Genomic DNA, 19,536 nt, shown 5'->3' with positions numbered 1-19,536 from the left:
AAGAGATCACAACCGTTAAATTTCATCTCTTATCTTTGGAAAACATTTTATTTTGCAGAAAATGAAGTCTAGTGAAAAAAAGCTGTTTTTCTCATCCAGTTAGTTAATTGAAACCAGGATTCAAATTTAGGTCATAATTGTAATTATTAAAATTTTCCACTTTCTAAAATCATCTTTGTAAATGGAATTGGGTATTTTATCCATAATAGCTGACTTTAACTTCATGACTTCAAGGCAAGATGAGTCCTTTTGGATGGAAACTGAACATCAGTGTTTCGTTACCATTGGTAGCATGGCCTATTATTAAATATGCCCCTTGGTTTTTCTCTTACCTTTTTTGATCTTGGTAACATTATATAGCTATATGTTGAATGGAAATAAGAGTTCCTATCTTCTCAAGATTACTCTGAAAGTGCTTTAAAAACATTGAATTATAGGGGCCACTGGGTGGCTTAGTCAGTTATGCAAGCTGACTTGTGATTTCAGCTTAGGTCATGATTCAGGGTGGCAAGATCCAGTCCCACCTCAGGCTCCATGCTCAGCAGGGTGTTGGCTTGAGATTCTCTTTCCCTCTCCCTCTGCCCTTCCTGCTCCTGCGTGCTCTCGGTCTCTCTAAAATACACAAATGAAATCTTCAAAAAATATTGAATTTTAGAAAACAAATATTTGTTGAGTACTCATTATGTAACAGACCTTGTGCTTTACTTATTACTTATGCCATTTTGCAGATTAGGAAACTGAGGCTCAAAAAACATAGATATCCTACCTGAGGTCACCGAGTATTTAGTATTATAAAACATCATTTGCTTAGTCTTGCAATGGGATTTTATTTTATATGAGCCTAAGTTTGGAGGTCCCTTTCTTCCTGGTCACTTAGAGTTGGCTTGAAATCCTGCCTCACTTACCACTTATAAGACCTTGGGTAATTTAAGTAGAACTCTGAATCTCAGTTTCTTCACTGGCAAAGTGGAGATCCTACCTGCTCCCAAAATTGCTGGGAAAATCACCTGAAGATGTTTCTAAAAGCACAGGAAGCAGCACAGTGATTACAAAATACTGTCTTTCTACTGTTACTTTTTTACTCTGACACTCTAAACATTCTGTTTGCTTTGGGCAGCATTTTATTTCATGATTGCAGAAAATGAAGTCTAGCAAGAAAAACTCTGCTTTTTTCATCATAATTGAAAGTGGAATTCAAATTGAAGTCTAAAATCCCAAATTGCTATATTTTTTTTCAACATATGACCTATAGAACAATTTCAAGGTAAAAAAAAATATACCCAAGATTTGTATCATTTTCTGCTGTCATCTTTTAATAATCAATAATGAAATAATTTTTAGAGCTTTGGGAAAGCTTTAAATTACTTAGATATAATTATCCAGTAATTTAGAGTAGCCCTGGAACTCATTTTGATATCATTGACTTTTTTTTAGGCATTAAAAAATGAAAACCTTGAAATACATTTGTTTATATCCAACTGGATTTTATATGGTATGTTAGGTTTTTATAACTTGGCTTTCTCCATTTCTACTATCTTTGTTTTTTATTTCTATATTCACTTTCAAGATAAATCTTAGTTCTCTTAATAAGCCTGCCAAATATAATTTATTTGTTATGTAAGGCAAGCTCTTATTGCAATAGGTTGTAAGATTTACAACTGAATGAAATTTGCAAGGTTTAAGAACGAAGTTCTTTTTTTTAATGATAAACAGGAAATGTTAGGACTGAGTAATATTTTCCACTCATATAGCAAATAAAATTTTCCAACAGATTGTTGGTTCCATCACATTATTTCAAAGTATATTTATTCCAAGTTGCTAGAAAATATTTGTTCTTCAGCTTGAATTAATAATTATATGAAATTCATTTGTGATAGGAGATGTTCCATTAATAATCCTGAAAAGAGATCACAAATGTTAAATTTTTATCCCTCATTGTTTGAAAGCTTAGGGAGTTTGTACCGTACACTGTTTCTTAAGAGAATGCTTAGATTTTTCCTCCTTTTTAAATCAATTTTGTGTAAAGTCTGTGTCCTAAGATTTGAAAATTGCATTTAATTAAGTGACTTGATGTTCTTCTTCTTTTTTAAATTTAAATGCTGGGAATTAAACAAAAAGTATTATCTAATGTGTATTTGTTTCATTTTTTTATGTAATATATACTTGTTACAAGAAGAAAAAAAGTGAAGTGTACAATAGTGTCCTGCTTTCCCCAGATTCCAGTTTGGAGTTAACCAGTGTTAACACATTTATTTGTGTCCTTCTAAACTTCATGTTCAAGAAAGCACAAAATTATATCGGATTTTATTGAGTTAATCGCCTTTCTTTTTTTAAACAAAAGGAGGATCACTGTACATATGACTTAAGATTTGCTTTTTCAAGTTACCACCCATATAATTGCAGGTCAAAAATATAAGAACACTTTTATTTTAATATTTGCATGATGAAATCCCCTAATATGTATAAACCACAATTTTTGTAGTCATTTACAGTTGATTCACATTCAAGGTGACTTAAATTTTTTCTACTGTAAATAATATTTTAATAAATATTCTCATAGTGGTTTCATTTCTGTAGGATAGATTCCTAAATGCATTGAGTTAAGGTTATAGGCATTCCAAATTTTAATATATTTGTCAGATAACTTTCTAAAATTCACACACTAGCAATGTGTGCAGATTTCCTCATTCCCCCTCAAGACTGGGTATTGCAGTTTTTAAATTTATTGGCTACTGATACGTGAAAGCTGACATTTATGATTCTTTCGACTTGCTTTTCTCAGACTACCAGTGAGACTGATGCTCTTTTTATTTATATTTCTTCAGTGAATTTGCTGTTCAACCAATTCATTTTTAAAAAATCCTTTTATTGAATTACATACATAAAAATTCACACACACTAGTACACAACTCATTGGATTTTCAGAAGATGAACTAATCATGGAATCAGAATTAAGATCAAGAAATAAAACATTACTGGTCCACCAAAAGTGGCCTCTCACTTCCTCTTCCAGGTCCTGCCTCTCTCCAGATATAACCACTATTCTGTTCTGACTTCAATCATTTTGCCTCTTTTGAACTTTATGAATTTTGGACTCTTTGGTGTCTGGCTTCTTTTACTCAATATGATGTGTGAGTCAGCCATGCTTTTGAGTAGAAAATAGTGTGTTCATTTTCATTTTTTATAAAGTTTAATTATTGAATATACTAGAATTTTATATTCATTTTGTATCAGTTAGCTACTACTGTGCACCAAACTGCCCCAGAATTCAAAGGCTTTAAGCAAATACACATTTATTGCAGTTTACAGATCAATAAGGGAGTTCTTCTGTTTATTGCATTGCTTTCTCATAAGTCTGCAAGCTGCTTGGGTTGTGTAGGCAGTACATGAATGGTGACTGGGCTTTTTCATATAATGGGAAGTCACCTCTTTGTAGGCTGGTCTAGGAGGTTTCAGATATGAAACAAGATCTATTTTATAGTATGTATCATATTCTCCAGAAGTCTAGACTGAGCTTGTTCAGATGGTGGTGGCAAGATTCCAAGTGAGAAAATAGAAACTCTAAGACCATGTGAGGCGTGGTCTTGGGACTGGCACACCATTACTCTTGGCCCAAGATACAGTTCTAACCAAGTTACAGGACGGTTTTTCATAATAGTTCATCTTTTTTACTATTAGATAATATTCCTTTGTATGGATATAGTACAATAGGTTTATCCATATTCACTCGATGGATATTTGTGCTTGTTTCATTTTGGGACTATGACTGATAAAGCTGTTATGAACATTTGTGTATAAGTCTTTGTATGAACATATGCTTTCTTTTCTCTGGATGTATACCTAAGAGTGGAAGGCCTGGGTCATATGGTATACAGTGTGTTTACTATTTTTAGAAGCTGTCAAACTGTTTTCCAAAGTGTTGCACTATTTTACATTCCCAGAAACAATGTATGAATGTTTCAGGTGCTCACATCCTCACCATCACTTGGAATAGTCAGTCTTAAAATTTTAGCCATTCTAATCATTGTATCTCATTGTGATTTAAATTTGCATTTCCCTAATAACTAAGGATGTTGAGCACCTTTTCATGTGCTTATTTACCATTCATAAAGTTTCTTTGGTGAAGTGCATCTTCAAATCTTTGTCCATTTTTAAAAATTGGATATTTGTTTTCTTGTTATTGAGCCTTGAATAGCTTTAATAGCCTGGATAACTAACTTTTTACCACATATTTGATTTGCAAATATTTTGTCTTAATCTGTGGTTTGTCTTTTCTCATGTAACAGTGTTTCTCAGAACAGAAGTTCTTAATTTTGGTAAAACCTCATCTTTTTTTTTATGATTATGCTGTTGGTGCTGTAACTAAGAAATTTTACCTAACTCTAGATCATGAATATTTTCTTATTTGATTTCTCTAAGCAGTGTTTTTAATTTTAAGCATAGAGATCTTATACAATTTTGCCAAACTTATTACTAAGTATCTAATATTTTTGATGCTATTTTAAATAATATTTATCTCCAAATTTCATTTCCTGATTATTTGTTACCAATGTGTACAAATGATTTTTATATATGCATCTTGTGTCTCTTGCTAAACTCACCTACTGGTTATAGCCTTATTGTTGGAATTTGGATTTTCTACATGAATCATCATATCATTTCAGAATAAAGGCAGTTTTACTTCTTCCTTTCTGATCTGATGGCCCTTTTTCTTTCTTTTTAAAAATTTCATCCTTATTACATTGCATAGAACCTCCAGTATAATGATGGATAGAAATGGTGAGAGTGGATTCTTTGCTTGTTCCTTCCCTTAGGGTGAAAGTACTCAGTCTGTTATCATTAGGTGTGTTGTTAGTTATATAGGCTTTTCTGTCACTCCCCTCTTATGGTGACTCCAATTGTAAGTATATCAGGCTGCTGCTAGTTGCCCAAAACTCACTTAAAATACATTTCTTTAGTCTGCTTTTATTTTTTTATTACTCTATCTTCAAATTTGCCAGTCTTCTCTTTTTTATTATCTACTCTGTTCTTAATACTATACACTAGTATACAGTGTATTTCTAACCTCAGTCATTGTAGTTTTAATCTCTAAACGTTAAATTAGAATATTTTAAAATTATCTTCTCTAGCATGTCTCTATTTAACATATTCATTTTATTAAATTTTTTTATTTATGATAGTCACAGAGAGAGAGAGAGAGAGAGAGAGAGAGAGGCAGAGACACAGGCAGAGGGAGAAGCAGGCTCCATGCACCGGGAGCCCGACGTGGGATTCGATCCCGGGTCTCCAGGATCGCGCCCTGGGCCAAAGGCAGGCGCTAAACCGTTGCGCCACCCAGGGATCCCTAACATATTCATTTTTGATCTATCTTCTGGAACATATGAAACACAGTTATAATCTCTGTTGCAATGTCCCTGTCTACCATTTCTATCATTTGCATGAGTTCTGGTTAGTTTGGTTTGAATCTAGTCATTATGGGCTTTATTTTTCTGATTCTTTGTGTGATGCCAGACATTTTTAATTTACTTTACTGGATGCTGGATATGTCCATATTTTTATAAAAATTTTTGAGCTTTGTTCTCGGATGTTGTTAAGTTACATGAAATCAGACCTTTTGGGACTTATTTTTAAGCTTTGTTAGAAACTCACTTTACCCACTGCAAGGCAAACCCTTCTGAGTACTTTACCTAAAACTGTGTGAATTATAAGATCTTCCCCTCTGCTGGGGAAAGGCTCTGTTTTCTGCACTGTGATATTTCTGTCATTATTTCTTCTAATTCTTTAGAGTAATTTTCACCTGATCTTGGGTAGGATTTTTAAGGATGATTTTTACCTGTGTGAGAGGATCCATGCTCAGTAATACTTGAAGCAAACCTAATGTAGATGTCTTGAGTTGTCTCTCTGTGCATGTCTTTTCTGCCCCCATTGTTATATTCTGTGGGCTATAAGCCACTTTGCCTCCTTGGGCTCCCAATTTGATCTCAACTCAAGGAGAATGCCAGGCCCTGCCTGAGTTTCACTTTTCTGTGCAATAGCCTAGAAACTCACCTTGGACAATTAACTGAAGAAATCGTTAAGACTTACCTCATTGTTTCTCATTTCCCAGAGATCACTCTCCATCTCTGCCCAAAGTCCACTGCCTTGAGACAATGCTCAACATCATTACTTATTCAGAAACTGCAAAATAAAAGCACACTGGGATACCACCTGCATGAATTGCCATGTGAAAATTAAAGAGTTGGCAAGATGTCGAGAAATTGGAACTCTAATATACTGCTGAAGGGAATAGAAAGTGGCACAACCACTTTGAAAAATCATTGGGCAGTTTCTTAAATAATTAAATATACATCGTTATGTATTCTGACAATTTTGCCATTAGCTATGTAGCCAAGGGTCATGAAAGCATATGGCCAAACAAAGATTCATAAAAGAGTATTCATAGCAGCTTTCTTTATAATTGCCAAGAAGTAGAAACAAATCTAAATGTGTATTAATATGTGAATGGATAATGTGTATTAATAATGTGTATTAATCTAAATGTGTATTAATAGATGAAGGTGGTATATACAAACAATGGAACACTACTACTCTGCAATTAAAGAGAATTAACTATTAGGACATAAAACCAACATAGATTAATCTGAAAATAATTATGCTGAATGAAAGACACCACAGGAAAAGAGTACATATAACATGATTCCATTTTTCATAAAATTCTAAAAAAATGAAAGTAATCTATAGTGACATGAAGCCATTTAGCAGTTTCTTGGGATAAGAATGAAGCATGGAGGGAAGACAGTGAGGGATTGCCAAGGAGCATGTGGAAACTTTTGGGGATAATGTGTATATTAGTTATCTTTATTGTGGTGATGGTTTTATGAGTATATATGTATGTCAAAACTTAAGAAATTTTATACTTTGAATATATGCACCTTAGTGTATGTTCAATTATATCTTAATAAAAGTGAAAGAAATGTTGTTTTGGCGGTCATAATGATATTTTCATTTTCAGTAATTCTTCCTTATTGTTCTATCACATACTATTTAACTCATCTGTAGAGTTTCAAAGTTCAATTATGTGTTTATTCTAGAAATTCTATTGGTTTCTTTTTCAAATATGCTAACTCAATCTTTATCTTGCTCATCTTTGCTTTTTTATTTTTGGATATATTTTTATTGGAGTTCGATTTGCCAACATATAGTATAACACGCAGTGTTCATCCTGTCAAGTGCCCCCCCACAGTGCCCATCACCCAGTCACCCCAACCCCCCACCCACCTCCACTTCCACTACCCCTTGTTCATTTTCCAGAGTTAGGAGTCTCTCATGTTCCGTCACCCTCTCTGATATTTCCCACTCTATTCCTCTCCTTTCTCCTTTAATCCCTTTCACTATTTTTTATATTCCCCGTATGAATAAAACCATATGTTTGTCCTTCTCTGATTGACTTACTTCACTCAGTGTAATACCCTCTAGTTCTATTCATGTCGAAACAAATGGTGAGTATTCGTCATTTCTAATGACTAATATTCCATTGTATATATAGACCACGTCTTCTTTATCCATTCATCTGTTGATGGACACCGAGGCTCCTTCCACAGTTTGGTTATTGTGGACATTGCTGCTATAAACATCGGGGTGCAGGTGTCTCGGATTTTCACTGCATCTATATCTTTGGGGTAAATCCCCAGCAGTGCAATTGCTGGGTCATAGGGTAGCTCTATTTTTAACTCTTTGAGGAACCTCCACACGGTTTTCCAGAATGGCTGCACCAGTTCACATTCCTACCAACAGTGCAAGAGGGTTCCCCTTTCTCCACATCCTCTCCACCATTTATTGTTTCCTGTCTTGTTAATTTTCACCATTCTCACTGGTGTGAGGTGGTATCTCATTGTGGTTTTGATTTGTATTTCCCTGATGGCAAGTGATGTGGAGCATTTTCTCATGTGCTTGTTGGCCATCTGTGTGTCTTCTTGGTGAAATTTCTGTTCATGTCTTTTGCCTATTTCATGATTAGATTATTTGTTTCTTTGCTGTTGAGTTTGATAAATTCTTTATAGATTTTGGATACTAGCCCTTTATCTGATATGTCATTTACAAATATCTTCTCCCATTCTGTAGGTTGTCTTTTAGTTTTGTTGATTGTTTCTTTTGCTGTGCAGAAGCTTTTGATCTTGATGAAGTCCCAATAGTTCATTTTTGCTTTTGTTTCTCTTGCCTTCATAGCTGTATCTTGCAAGAAGTTGCTGTGGCCAAGTTCAAGAAGGGTGTTGCCTGTATTCTTCTCTAGGATTTTGATGGATTCTTGTCTCACATTTAGATCTTTCATCCATTTTGAGTTTATCTTTGTGTCTGGTGTAAGAGAATAGTCTAGTTTCATTCTTCTGCCCGTGGCTGTTCAATTTTCCCAGCACCATTTATTGAAGAGACAGTCCTTTTTCCAGTGGATATTCTTTCCTGCTTTGTCGAAGATTAGTTAATCATAGAGTTGAGGGCCCATTTCTGGGTTCTCTCTTCTGTTCCGTTGATCTGGGTGTCTGTTTTTGTGCCATAACCATACTGTCTTGATGATCATCTATTGAGAGGATCATAAGGTTCTTGTTTTTTCTCTTGTTGATATGATCTATCATGTTGATTGTTTACTAGTGTTGAACCAACCTTGCATCCCAGGGATAAATCCCACTTCGTTGGTGAATAATCACCTTAGTGTACTGTTGGATCCTCTAGCTGGTATCTTGTTGAGAATTTTTGCATCTGTGTTCATCAGGGATATTGGTCTATAATTCTCCTTTTTGGTGGAGTCTTTGTCTGGTTTTGGAATCAAGGCGATGCTGGCCTCATAAAATGAGTTTGGAAGTAGTCCGTCTGTTTCTATCTTTCGGAACAGCTTTAGTAAAATAAGTATTGTTCTTCTTTAAACGTTTGATAGAATTCCCCTGGGAAGCCATCTGGCTTTAGACTTTTGTGTCTTGGGAAGTTTTGAAGACTGCTTCCATTTCCTGCCTGATTATCAGCCTTTTCAGGTTTTCTATTTCTTCCTGTTCCAGTTTTGGTAGTTTGTGGGTTTCCAGAAGTGCATCCATTGCTTCTAGATTGCCTAATTTATTAGTGTATAGCTGCTTATAATATATTTTTAAAATCGTTTGTATTTCATTGGCATTGGTTGTGATCTCTCCTCTTTCATTCATAATTTTATTAATTTGAGTCTTTTTTCTTTTTAATAAGGCTGGCTAATGGTTTATCTATCTCATGAATTCTTTTAAAGAACCAACTCCTGGTTTTGTTGATCTGTTCCACGTTCTTCTGGTCTCTATTTCATTAAATTCTGCTCGAATCTTTATTAACTCTCTTCTTCTGTTTGGTGTAGGTTTTATTTGCTGTTCTTTCTCCAGTTCCTTTAGATGTGAAGTTAGCTTGTGTATTTGAGGTTTTTTCCAATTTTTTTAGGGATGCTTGTGATGTATTTCCCTCTTAGGACTGTTTTTGCTGTACCCCAAAGATTTTGAATGATTGTATCTTCCTTTTCATTATTTTCCATGAATCTTTTCAATTTGTCTCTAATTACCTGGTTGACCCATTCATCTTTTAGCATGATGCTCTTTAACCTCCATGTGTTTGAGTTTCTTCCAAATTTCTTCTTGTGCTTAAGTTCTAGTTTCAAAGCATTGAGGTCTGAAACTGTGCAGAGGACAATCCCATTCTTTTGGTATCGATTGAGACCTGATTTGTGACCCAGTATGTGGTCTATTCTGGAGAAAGTTCCATGTGCACTTGAGAAGAATGTGTATTCAGTTGTGTTCGGATGTAAAGTTCTGTAAATATCCGTGAAATCCATCTGGTCCAGTGTATCATTTAAAGCTTTTTTTAAAATTATTTATTTATTAATGAGAGACACACAGAGAGAGAGAGAGTGGCAGAGACACAGGCAGTGGAAGAAGCAGGCTCCATGCAGGGAGCCCAATGCGGAACTCGATACCAGGTCTCCAGGATCACATCCTGGGGTTAAGGTGGCGCTAAACTGCTGAGCGACCCGGGGTGCCCTCAAGCTCTTGTTTCTTTGGTGATGTTGTGCTTAGCAGATCTGCCATTTGCTGAAAGTGCTGTGTTGAAGTCTCCTACTATTAGAGTATTATTATCTAAGTATCTCTTCACTTTGGTTATTAATTGATTGATATACTTGGCAGCTCCCACATAGGGGCATAAATATTCATGGTTCTTAGGTCTTCTTGTTGGTAGACTCTGTAAGTATGATATAGTGTCCCTCTTCACCTCTTACTACAGTCTTTGGGATAAACTTTAATTTATCTGATATGAGGATTGCCACCCCAGCTTTCTTTTGAGGACCATTTGAATGGTAAATGGTTCTTCACCCTTTCATTTTCAGGCTAGAGGTGTCCTTAGGTCTAAAATAATCTCTTGTAGACAGCAAATAGATGGGTCTTGCTTTTGTATCCAGTTTGAAACTCTGCGTCTTTTATGGGATCATTTAGCCCATTCATGTTCAGAGTTACTATTGAAATATATGAATTTAGTGTCATCCTAATACCTATTCAGTCCCTGTTTTTGTGGATTATTTCTTTGGGCTTTCTCTTCTTTTACAGGGTCCCCCTTAATATTTCTTGCAGAGCTGGTTTGGTGGTCACATATTCTTAACTTTTCTGCCTACGTTGGAAGCTCTTTATCTCTCCTTCTATTCTGAATGAAAGCCTTGCTGGATAGAGTATTCTTGGCTGCATGTTCTTCTCATTTAGGACCCTGAATATATCCTGCCAGGCCTTTCTGGCCTGCCAGGTCTCTGTGGAGAGGTCTGCTGTTAATCTAATATTTCTCCCCATATAAGTTAAGGATCTCTTGTCTCTTGCTGGTTTAAGGATTTTGTTTTATCTTTGGAATTTGCAAGTTTCACTATTAAATGTCAAGGTGTTGAACAGTTTTTATTGATTTGGGGGGGACCTCTCTATCCTGGATTTGAATGCCTCTTTCCCTCCCCAAATTAAGGAAGTTCTTAGCTATGATTTGCTCCAATATGCTTTCAGACCCTCTGTCCCTCTCGGTGTTCTCTGGAACCCCAGTTATATGTAGATTTTTCCTTCTGAGGCTATCATTTATTTCTCTTAACCTTTCCTCATGGTCTTTTAATTGTCTTTCTCTTTTTTCCTCAGCTTCCTTCCTTGCCATCAACTTGTCTTCTATGTCATTCACTCTTTCTTCTACCTCATTAACCCTTGCCATTAGGACCTCCAGTTTGGATTGCATCTCATTTAATTGATTTTTAATTTTGGCCTGATTAGATCTAAATTCTGCAGTCATGAAGTCTCATGAATCCTTTGTGCTGTTTTCTAGAGCCACCAGTAGCTTTATAATTGTGTTTCTGAATTGGCTTTCTGCATAGAATTATAATCCAAATTCTGTAACTCTGGCAGAGAGTACTGTTTCTGATTCTTTCTTTGTGGTGAGTTCTTCTTTCTAGTCATTTTGCTCAGTGCAGAGTGGCTGTATGAATGGGCTGAGTCAAGAATATCAAACACAACCTAAGTAAATTTCACCTTAGATGATTCTGCCGAGGTCAGAGACCAGAAATTGAAAACAAAGATCAGAACGAAATAAAATAAAAGGATCACTAAATCTATAAACAAATTTTAAAATAAAGTAGTAAAAAATAAAAGGCCAAGAACCCCAAAGAAGAGGAGAAAAAAAAAAAAGAAAAAAAATAGGAGAAGAGAAAAGAGGGGGGTTCTGGGCGATGGTGGTGGTGATGAAGTTGTAGTGGAGGGAGAATGTAGTGTACCTAAGGGGTCCTAGAGGGTGGTCCTCTTGATCTGAGTATATTAAGTTTTGTATGTTAGAAGATGCTCAGTCCCATATTGATATAAACCAGAAATACTTGTAGAGAGCCCCACCATTGACCACCAAAACATAAATGAGATAAAAGAGGGGGGCAGAATGGGAATGAGGAATCTCACAGAATGAATTAGTATGGTATACCACTTGGTTCTGGGTGCATGCTGGTCATGTTTTAGAAGGTATTAACTTCCGCTATTTTAGAACAAAATGAGGCAGAGAAAACAAAATACACAAATAAAAAAAAAGTATTTTGTGTATCTCCCAAAATTAAGTTGAGTAGGTAGAAGGGAATCTAGAAGTGGAAAATATATCTAGGATTTGTAATTGTAGAAGTATGAAAGTCAAAAAGGAAGAATAATAAAAATGAAGAGGTGGTAAAATATTGTAGTTAAGGTGGGAAAAGAGAAAATAAATTGGAAATTTACAGTCTGATATAAAAACGAGTTGTACTGGAAAAAGGAAGAAAAAAAATAGGATGGGTACCCTCTGGTTCTATATACTGTAAATCCTTAGACTTCCCCTGGAGCTTCCAGCGCTGCTTGGTTCATAACTTGCTCTTCCCCTGCCCTTCCAGCTGGTCTTCTGGGGGAGGGGCTGCTGTGCTGACTCTCAGGTGTGTGCACCTGGGGGAGCTGCCCCGTCCTCTGCCAGTTGCCGGGCTCAGTGGGAGCTGGTTACCTCGTGAGGCCCCTGTTCCCTGCCTCCCCCCCCCTCCCTAGGCACAGTGACACCAGGAGGAACAACAACACTGGCGGGGGCCAGCTCTCCAGCCCTGGAGTCTGCTCCCGCAGTAACTACCGCAATCTCCAGGACGGCACTGGCCTGGATGTTCCAGGGGCTGGAGGGAGGCCCTGATCTGCTCAGCCTGGGGGGTCCCGGCAGCAGGAGCATCCTGGCCGTTCTGTGCCCTCCCCGCCTCCGCCTGTCCCGGGGGAACTCGGGATCCTGGGCTGTGTCCCCCGGCACCCTGGGATCCAGGGTCTGTGGTGCCGGAATCACGCTCCTAGGCAGGGCTCCTGAAGGCAGCAGGTGCAGCCCCCTCTGCGTGGAGCCCCCCCCCCGACCCCCGGCTTCTCCCCGAGGCTCGCCGGACGCTCCAGCCCTTTACCGAGCTCAGCCCGTGGTGTGGGGCGCTCTCCCCCGGGGCCCCCCTCTGTTAGTGAGGAGACTGGAGGCCCCACTGCCCCTCCTGCAGTTCTGCCTGAGTTCCCTGCTGAGTGCTTTTCCTTCAGGGAATAATCTGGTGCAGATTTTTTAAAGTTCCTGCTTCTCCCAGGCCGGGCTCTCCTGTCCTGGAGGCTCCCGCCGCCCCCACTTAGCCCAGCTCCTCACGGGGCCCCTCCCCTACTGGATTCTTTTTTTTTTTTTTTTTTCCTCCCGCCTTCCTACCTTGTTAGAAGTGAAAACCCTTCTCTCTGTAGCATTCCAGCTGTTCTCTCTTTAAATCTCAGGTCTCATTCATAGGTTTTCAGGATGGTTTGAAAGTTATCTAGGTAAATTGGTGGGGCCAGATGAATTGAGGACCCCTACTCCTCCGCCCCCCTTGCTTTCCCTGCCCCCCCTTGCTCTTCTTTCCAAGCCCATCTTTTATTTCTTTAAAACATTTAAATATACTAAATAACATTTTAAAAAATGAAATATAAATAGTTATTTTCTATTTTATGTTTAATAATTCCAATGACTCAAGTCCTTGGAAATCTAAATATGTTGTGGATAGTTTCTTGTTTCCCCAAGTGTCTGTTAAGTTTTTCCAAGTTAATGTAATCCATGGAAATCACAAGGTACTGGACGAGAGGATGCTCCTTCCAGGAAGTATTATATTTGTATTTGGTTTTGCCAGATGCCAGGGGATGGCAACTCATGAAGTATCCTTTCTTTTCTTGGCTTGGAAATTCCCCAACCATGCAGGACTATAAATTTGCATCCTGCTGCCCCATGAGGGTGGACCTCTGTTTACACATCTCCAGAGGAGAATATGTTATTATTTTCTTCTACCCATGTCTTAGTCAGTTCAGGCTTCCATAACAAAGTACCATAGACAGGTAACAACAGAAGCTTAATTCTCACAGCTGTGAAGGCCAAGATCAAGGTGCTGGCCGGTGGGTTTCATTTGCAAATCTCTTCTCTTGGCATGTAGGCAGCTGCCATTTCACTCTGTGCCCGTATGACCTCTTCTTTGTGTAAGGACGGGGTGAGGAGGGGGAGGACAGCAATTTCTCTGGTGACTCTTATGAGGGCATTAATCCCATCATGAGGACTCTACCGTCATGACCTCATCCAACCCTAACTACCTCCCAAAGAACTCATCTTCAAATACCATCTCATTCAAAGTTAGGGCTTCAACATATACATTTGAGAAAGGGAAGACAAAGGCATTTGATTCATAATAACCCAGAACTATGGCAGAGACAGACAGGTTTTTTCATCTGCTGCCTTTGTTAAAGGTTAGAATTTCTTTTTCTAGTCCACCATTTTACTGGATTAGTATGAGCTTGGAGGGTTCAGGTTCTATGTTTAACTGAAGTTGAGGGAGAGGTATGTCATGTTCAGTCCTGCATCATTGACTATCCTGTTCTGCGGCCATTATTCCTGGAGACTCTAGGATCATAGTATGACATATATTCCCACAGGAGCCTTAGTTTCTGTTTTTGTATATCACTCTGATTTCAACTTTATATTCTTTTTCTTTTACCTTTGGGAAATCTTCCTTAACTTCTCACTGAGCTTATCAATACATTTCAAGACACATTTGTTTTAAGTCTTGAGAATCCAGATGTCTTTCAACTGAGAGATGTTCTGAACATTTAGTTCTACTAGAAGTTTAAGTTCCAAAGGATACAATTCAGTTTTGCCAGATTCAGGATGAGAATGCTGGAATGCCATGACCAAAGGGACAGAGAACAGGTATTCCTGGTAATGTTTGGGGATCTCATGATAGGACCACAGAGAGCATGAATTACAAGTCAAGAAGAGAGTCTCTCTTGAGGCACAGAGGGACTATTGGGTTTTGATTGGAGAAATGATATTATTTGTTGTAGAGATTTTAGAATACAGAGGATGAGAGCCAGGAGTTTAGCCTGGACATGTTGGGACAATGTATGTGAGAGGGAAAAGCAGCCTCAGTTGGGAAAGTGGCCTTGAATATAAGGAAATGCTCACAAGGGTTGTTGTTGAGGGAGAAATTGTAACCCTCCCAACTCACTTGATGTTGGGGATTAAGACTTTTAAACAAATCTGAAAGAAGTGATGGTTCATGGAGAAGGAAAAATGAAGAATTCTCTTTTGAAACTATTATTATAACTTGATTTATCAGTTCCTTTTTCAGTTTCTTCTTTTAACTGCCAAGAAAGGAGGTTGGCCACATTTCTGAAACTGCAAAATTCTCTTTGAATATCTGCGCTGGTTGTAAATTATGACATTTAAATTGAGTGTAGCTTTTATCTGATTGAGAAAAATGTGGAATAAATCAACCATACTTTTTATGTTACCTTAATAGATCCATTTTTTAATGTAATTCTAGAACTACAGACCTGACCTGAGAATATTTAAACTCTGCTAAAAAGTATTAATTGCAAGAGGTATTTTGGGTTTGATTTAAAGAAGCTGACCAGCATATTTAGGAAAAAAGGTAGATCAGACCTGTTAAGGCTAACAACCTGAGTTTGTACTTGACACCCACCTTAATGGTTGGTTTGGCGATTCAGGTCACCATGAGCATCTGGTGAGAACAGAGATATGTGCTGGTTCAAGTAGGGCAAAGATGAATAGCAAAGTTGAAATGACAAGATGTGAACTAATTCTGGATGGTTTTTATACAAATAATATTATACTATTTTCCCTATATTTAAACTTTTCAAAGGTAAGCAAGCAAGCAAATAACCTCAAAGATGAATAAAACATCTGCTTTGCTTTCCAGAAACCTGCATCTAGAAGAGACATATTTATTTAAATAGCTGGAAGGCAGCGGGACACTTAAGGGCTTTGAAAAGGTGAATTCAGTGTGAACCTGTTTACTAAGCTAAGCGAAGGCTTCGTGGAATAGGGGTTATCCACCTACGGTGGGGATTCACCCACAGAAGTCCAGTTTAACTCAACTCACAGTCTGACAACTCACACTTCAGTTTGCTGTCTTTTTTTCATGGAATTGCCCTAAAAATGAGCACTCCTTTTTATGGAGGCCTCATGTTAAAACACATAAAAAATGAGAAAGGAGCCAGAATTACAAAAGCCATCCACTGGTATTCATTTTTTTGCTTAACTTTCTTGAAGTATAAAAGATTATACATATATATGTATATGTATATATATGTGTATATATATATATATATATATTTAACGATTTTATTTATTTATTCATGAGAGAGAGAGAGGCAGAGGGAGAAGCAGGCTCCATGCAGGGAGCCCAACGTGGGACTCAATCCTGGGTCTCCACAGATGATCTTTTTCACTTTTTAAATCATCCCTTTTCATAACCAGAGGGCAAAACTTCATTTCAAAGATCAAATGGCTATTTGGGTGCCTCAGTTAAGCACCCAACTCTTGATTTCAGTGAGGGTCATGATCTCAGGGTCCTGGGATCCAGCTCCCCTCCTTGGGCTCTGTGCCTCTGTGCTCAGTGGGGAGTCTGCTTCTGCTTGAGGATTCTCTTTCCCTCTCTCTCTGTACCACCCCCTAACCCATGTGCTCTTTCTAAAATAAGTAAGTAAATTGTTAAAAAACAATCAAATGGCTCTTTGAAACATACTGTAACATTAAAGTACAAAATTATTTTGAGCCTATTTCAATTCCTTTTCTTTCTTTCTTTCTTTTTTTTTTAGATTTTTAATTTATTTATTTATAATAGACATAGAGACAGAGAGGCAGAGACACAGGCAGAGGGAGAAGCAGGCTCCATGCCAGGAGCCCAACACGGGGCTCGATCCTGGGATTCCAGGATCATGCCCTGGGCCAAAGGCAGGCGTTAAACTGCTGAGCCACCCAGAGGTTCCCTTCAATTCCTTTTCTAACCCTAACTTCCCTTTCACACCCCATTGCAGCCTGTTCAGAAAAGAAAGGAGATGGTCAGCCCTGGTGCCAGTCCAAGCCTGCTACATAGCAGCTATTTAAGTTTGTTCATTTTACTTTACTGTACCTCAATATCCTTGCCTGTAAAACGAAGACAGTAGCACCTATCTCCAGGTTGGGTAAAGACTGAATGAAGTGAAATGTGATAATATGTGTAATGTGCCTGGTACCTATAAATATTCACAAGTGGTAGCTATTGTTGATGCCATAGAGCTTACATATTTTCTATGGGACTCATCTTTTTGCCTGACCATAAAGCATTAGCCCCCTCACAGCTGTGCCATGCTTATCCTTGGATTTTCAGCCCTAGGCACAGTTCCTGGTAGTGGTACGTAGTGAGCATTTGTTGAATTAATGACTTGAATCTAGATTTAAGTCAATGATGGTGAGTTGCAAACAATGTTCAGAAAATCTGTCTTATCCCCTAGACAAATGAACTTTGAATGTGTGATACTGTGGATTATGTATCTAACTTCAGAGCCTAACTGAACAGTTTTGCTGTGCTACTTCTGGACACTTCATAGAGCCAAAACTCAGTAAAATAATGATTTGAAGACCTACATTTGTATCAGTTCTAAAGCAACATTATTTTATATCTTAGAGAATAACAGCATCAGTTTCTCCTTTCTTATAAGATAAAACAGAATATACTTACATTTACATTTAATTTAAAGTTAAAGAGCAATGAATTCTAGACCTCTCAATAAAAGCCAACATAGAACTTTACAAAGGGCAATGTTATTAATTTGTATTGCCTATAGTTAGATCTAATCTTTAAACTATGCCTGATAAAATAAAAAATAACATTCAATGATTATTTTCCTAGTCTTAGAAGAAAAAAAAGGTAGTTCATTTATTAAATTTCTTCAGGAAATATAATCCTTAAATTGTAATAAATAAATGCTAAAATGATATACTTTATTTAAAGCTGCTTAAATTATTGTGATAAATCATATTTAAACACAAGTACTAGAAATTTCAGGATGTGAAAATAAGTTTTTAAAAATTAGTTTTAAAATACACACAATTAAATTGGTTATTTTGGTTTGTAAGTTGTATTTGAGGAAAGAGAAGTTGAGTGGTTTCTCTTTCCTCTAATTTGGGGTTGTGGCATTTTATCATTAGGATCATCTGTTAGTAATTGAATTTTGTCCTTACATGGATGAAATTATTAGGCCTTTAAACTATAAAAGAAAAAAATAACCATGCACAACAACAAACAACAAAAACAAAAAGCAGACTAGCAACTATTACTTCAAAAGAGACCAAAAAAACCAAACAAACCAAAAAAACAGAAACCCCCCAAACAACCCCGAGAAATAGAAAAGTTTTGATGCAGAACCAAGGAAGGTCACAAGGTCTTTGCAGTGAACCACATATGCTGACATCTACCATTGGGCTTGAAGTTGACAACAGGTTTGGGGTAGAAAATTCTTTCAGTTTTTCTAAGAACCTAAAGACTCAGAAGATTCAATTGGGTTCAGAGGATCAACATGTCGTCCTAGAAATCGAGCCCCAAATACATCCTGGTCAATTATTTCTCTAAATAACAAATTTTCATTTAAAACATTATGAGAGGAAACAGATTATTTTGCCCTGTGTAGGGAAATAAACAATTTTGAAGGTTTTTGGAGACTGTATTATATGATTAAGTATAATAGCATAGCATATATATAATACATATATAATATTACAGATAGATTATGCATGGGAAAAACTAAAACTAACATTTGATGAATGCTTTGCAGATACCATGACCTATGAGGAGTTTTCCAATGTCTTCTGTAATTCTCATGATCTCCTTGTGAGGTAGGAGATAGAGACTCACATATTAATTAGCTTCTCAGGGACATTCAGCTAGTAAGTGATAGAACCAGAATAAAAAAAAATATTATAAAATTAATATTTGTTCACTGTAAAAATTCAAATACCAAGGGATATGAAATCAAAAGCAAAAAGCTCTAACTTCTACCATTCAAGTTCTACTTCCTATAAGCCAAATTAATATTTTCTTGTATTTTTCTGAAATTTTCTATACGTATGCAATCATATCCTTTTAGGTCTACTTCTGTGTATATTCTCATCACTCTCTCTTTATATATATATAAAGTACATATATATATATAAAGTAGTTTATTTTGCTTTTATTTTTAAATATCAATGGGATTACCTTATTTTTTTGACACTTGCTTTTTTACATTTAATGGTATGTCCTGGAAATGCTCTATTACACAACGTATAGAACTATTTAATTCTTTTGTGATTGTGTGGTATGGTCCATTGTCTAGATGTAATATAATTTAATAAAGAGCAACATTAAATTTTTTCAGCTTTATATCATTTACGAACTTTCCGTATTAGTCTACTTAGGTGGCCATAACAAAATACCATAGACTAGGTGGCTTAAACCACCAAAGTTTGTATCTCATAGTTCTGGAGGTGAGAAGTCTAGGATCAATGTGCCAGGAAGGTATGTTTTATTCTGACGTCTTATCTCTTGACTCAGTAGTCATGGCTGCCTTATCACTACATTAAAGGATCTAGACCTTACTTGACCTAAATGTTGCAATGATTTTCTTTATTGTTTTGGTAATTTAATGTTTACTTATCTTTGCTCAGGTGAGGGCT

The 19,536-nt window shown here is 36.9% G+C and overlaps 1 protein-coding gene and 1 long non-coding RNA gene across 4 annotated transcripts in view; both read left to right on the top strand.

The window, feature by feature from the left end:
- Window positions 1-19,536, top strand: part of MOXD1 (monooxygenase DBH like 1) — a 95,620-nt gene that overhangs the window by 32,986 nt on the left and 43,098 nt on the right. The window lies entirely within an intron of this gene.
- On the top strand, window positions 1,433-6,978 carry LOC140632116 (uncharacterized). Its single transcript, XR_012029647.1, has 2 exons — window positions 1,433-1,492; window positions 6,107-6,978. It is a non-coding gene; the product is annotated as an uncharacterized lncRNA (long non-coding RNA).

This window comes from Canis lupus, chromosome 1 (assembly GCF_048164855.1).
Source record: "Canis lupus baileyi chromosome 1, mCanLup2.hap1, whole genome shotgun sequence".
Taxonomy (NCBI): Eukaryota; Metazoa; Chordata; class Mammalia; order Carnivora; family Canidae; genus Canis; species Canis lupus.
Note: the sequence above shows the minus strand (reverse complement) of the source record. Positions and strands in the feature narration are given on the sequence as shown.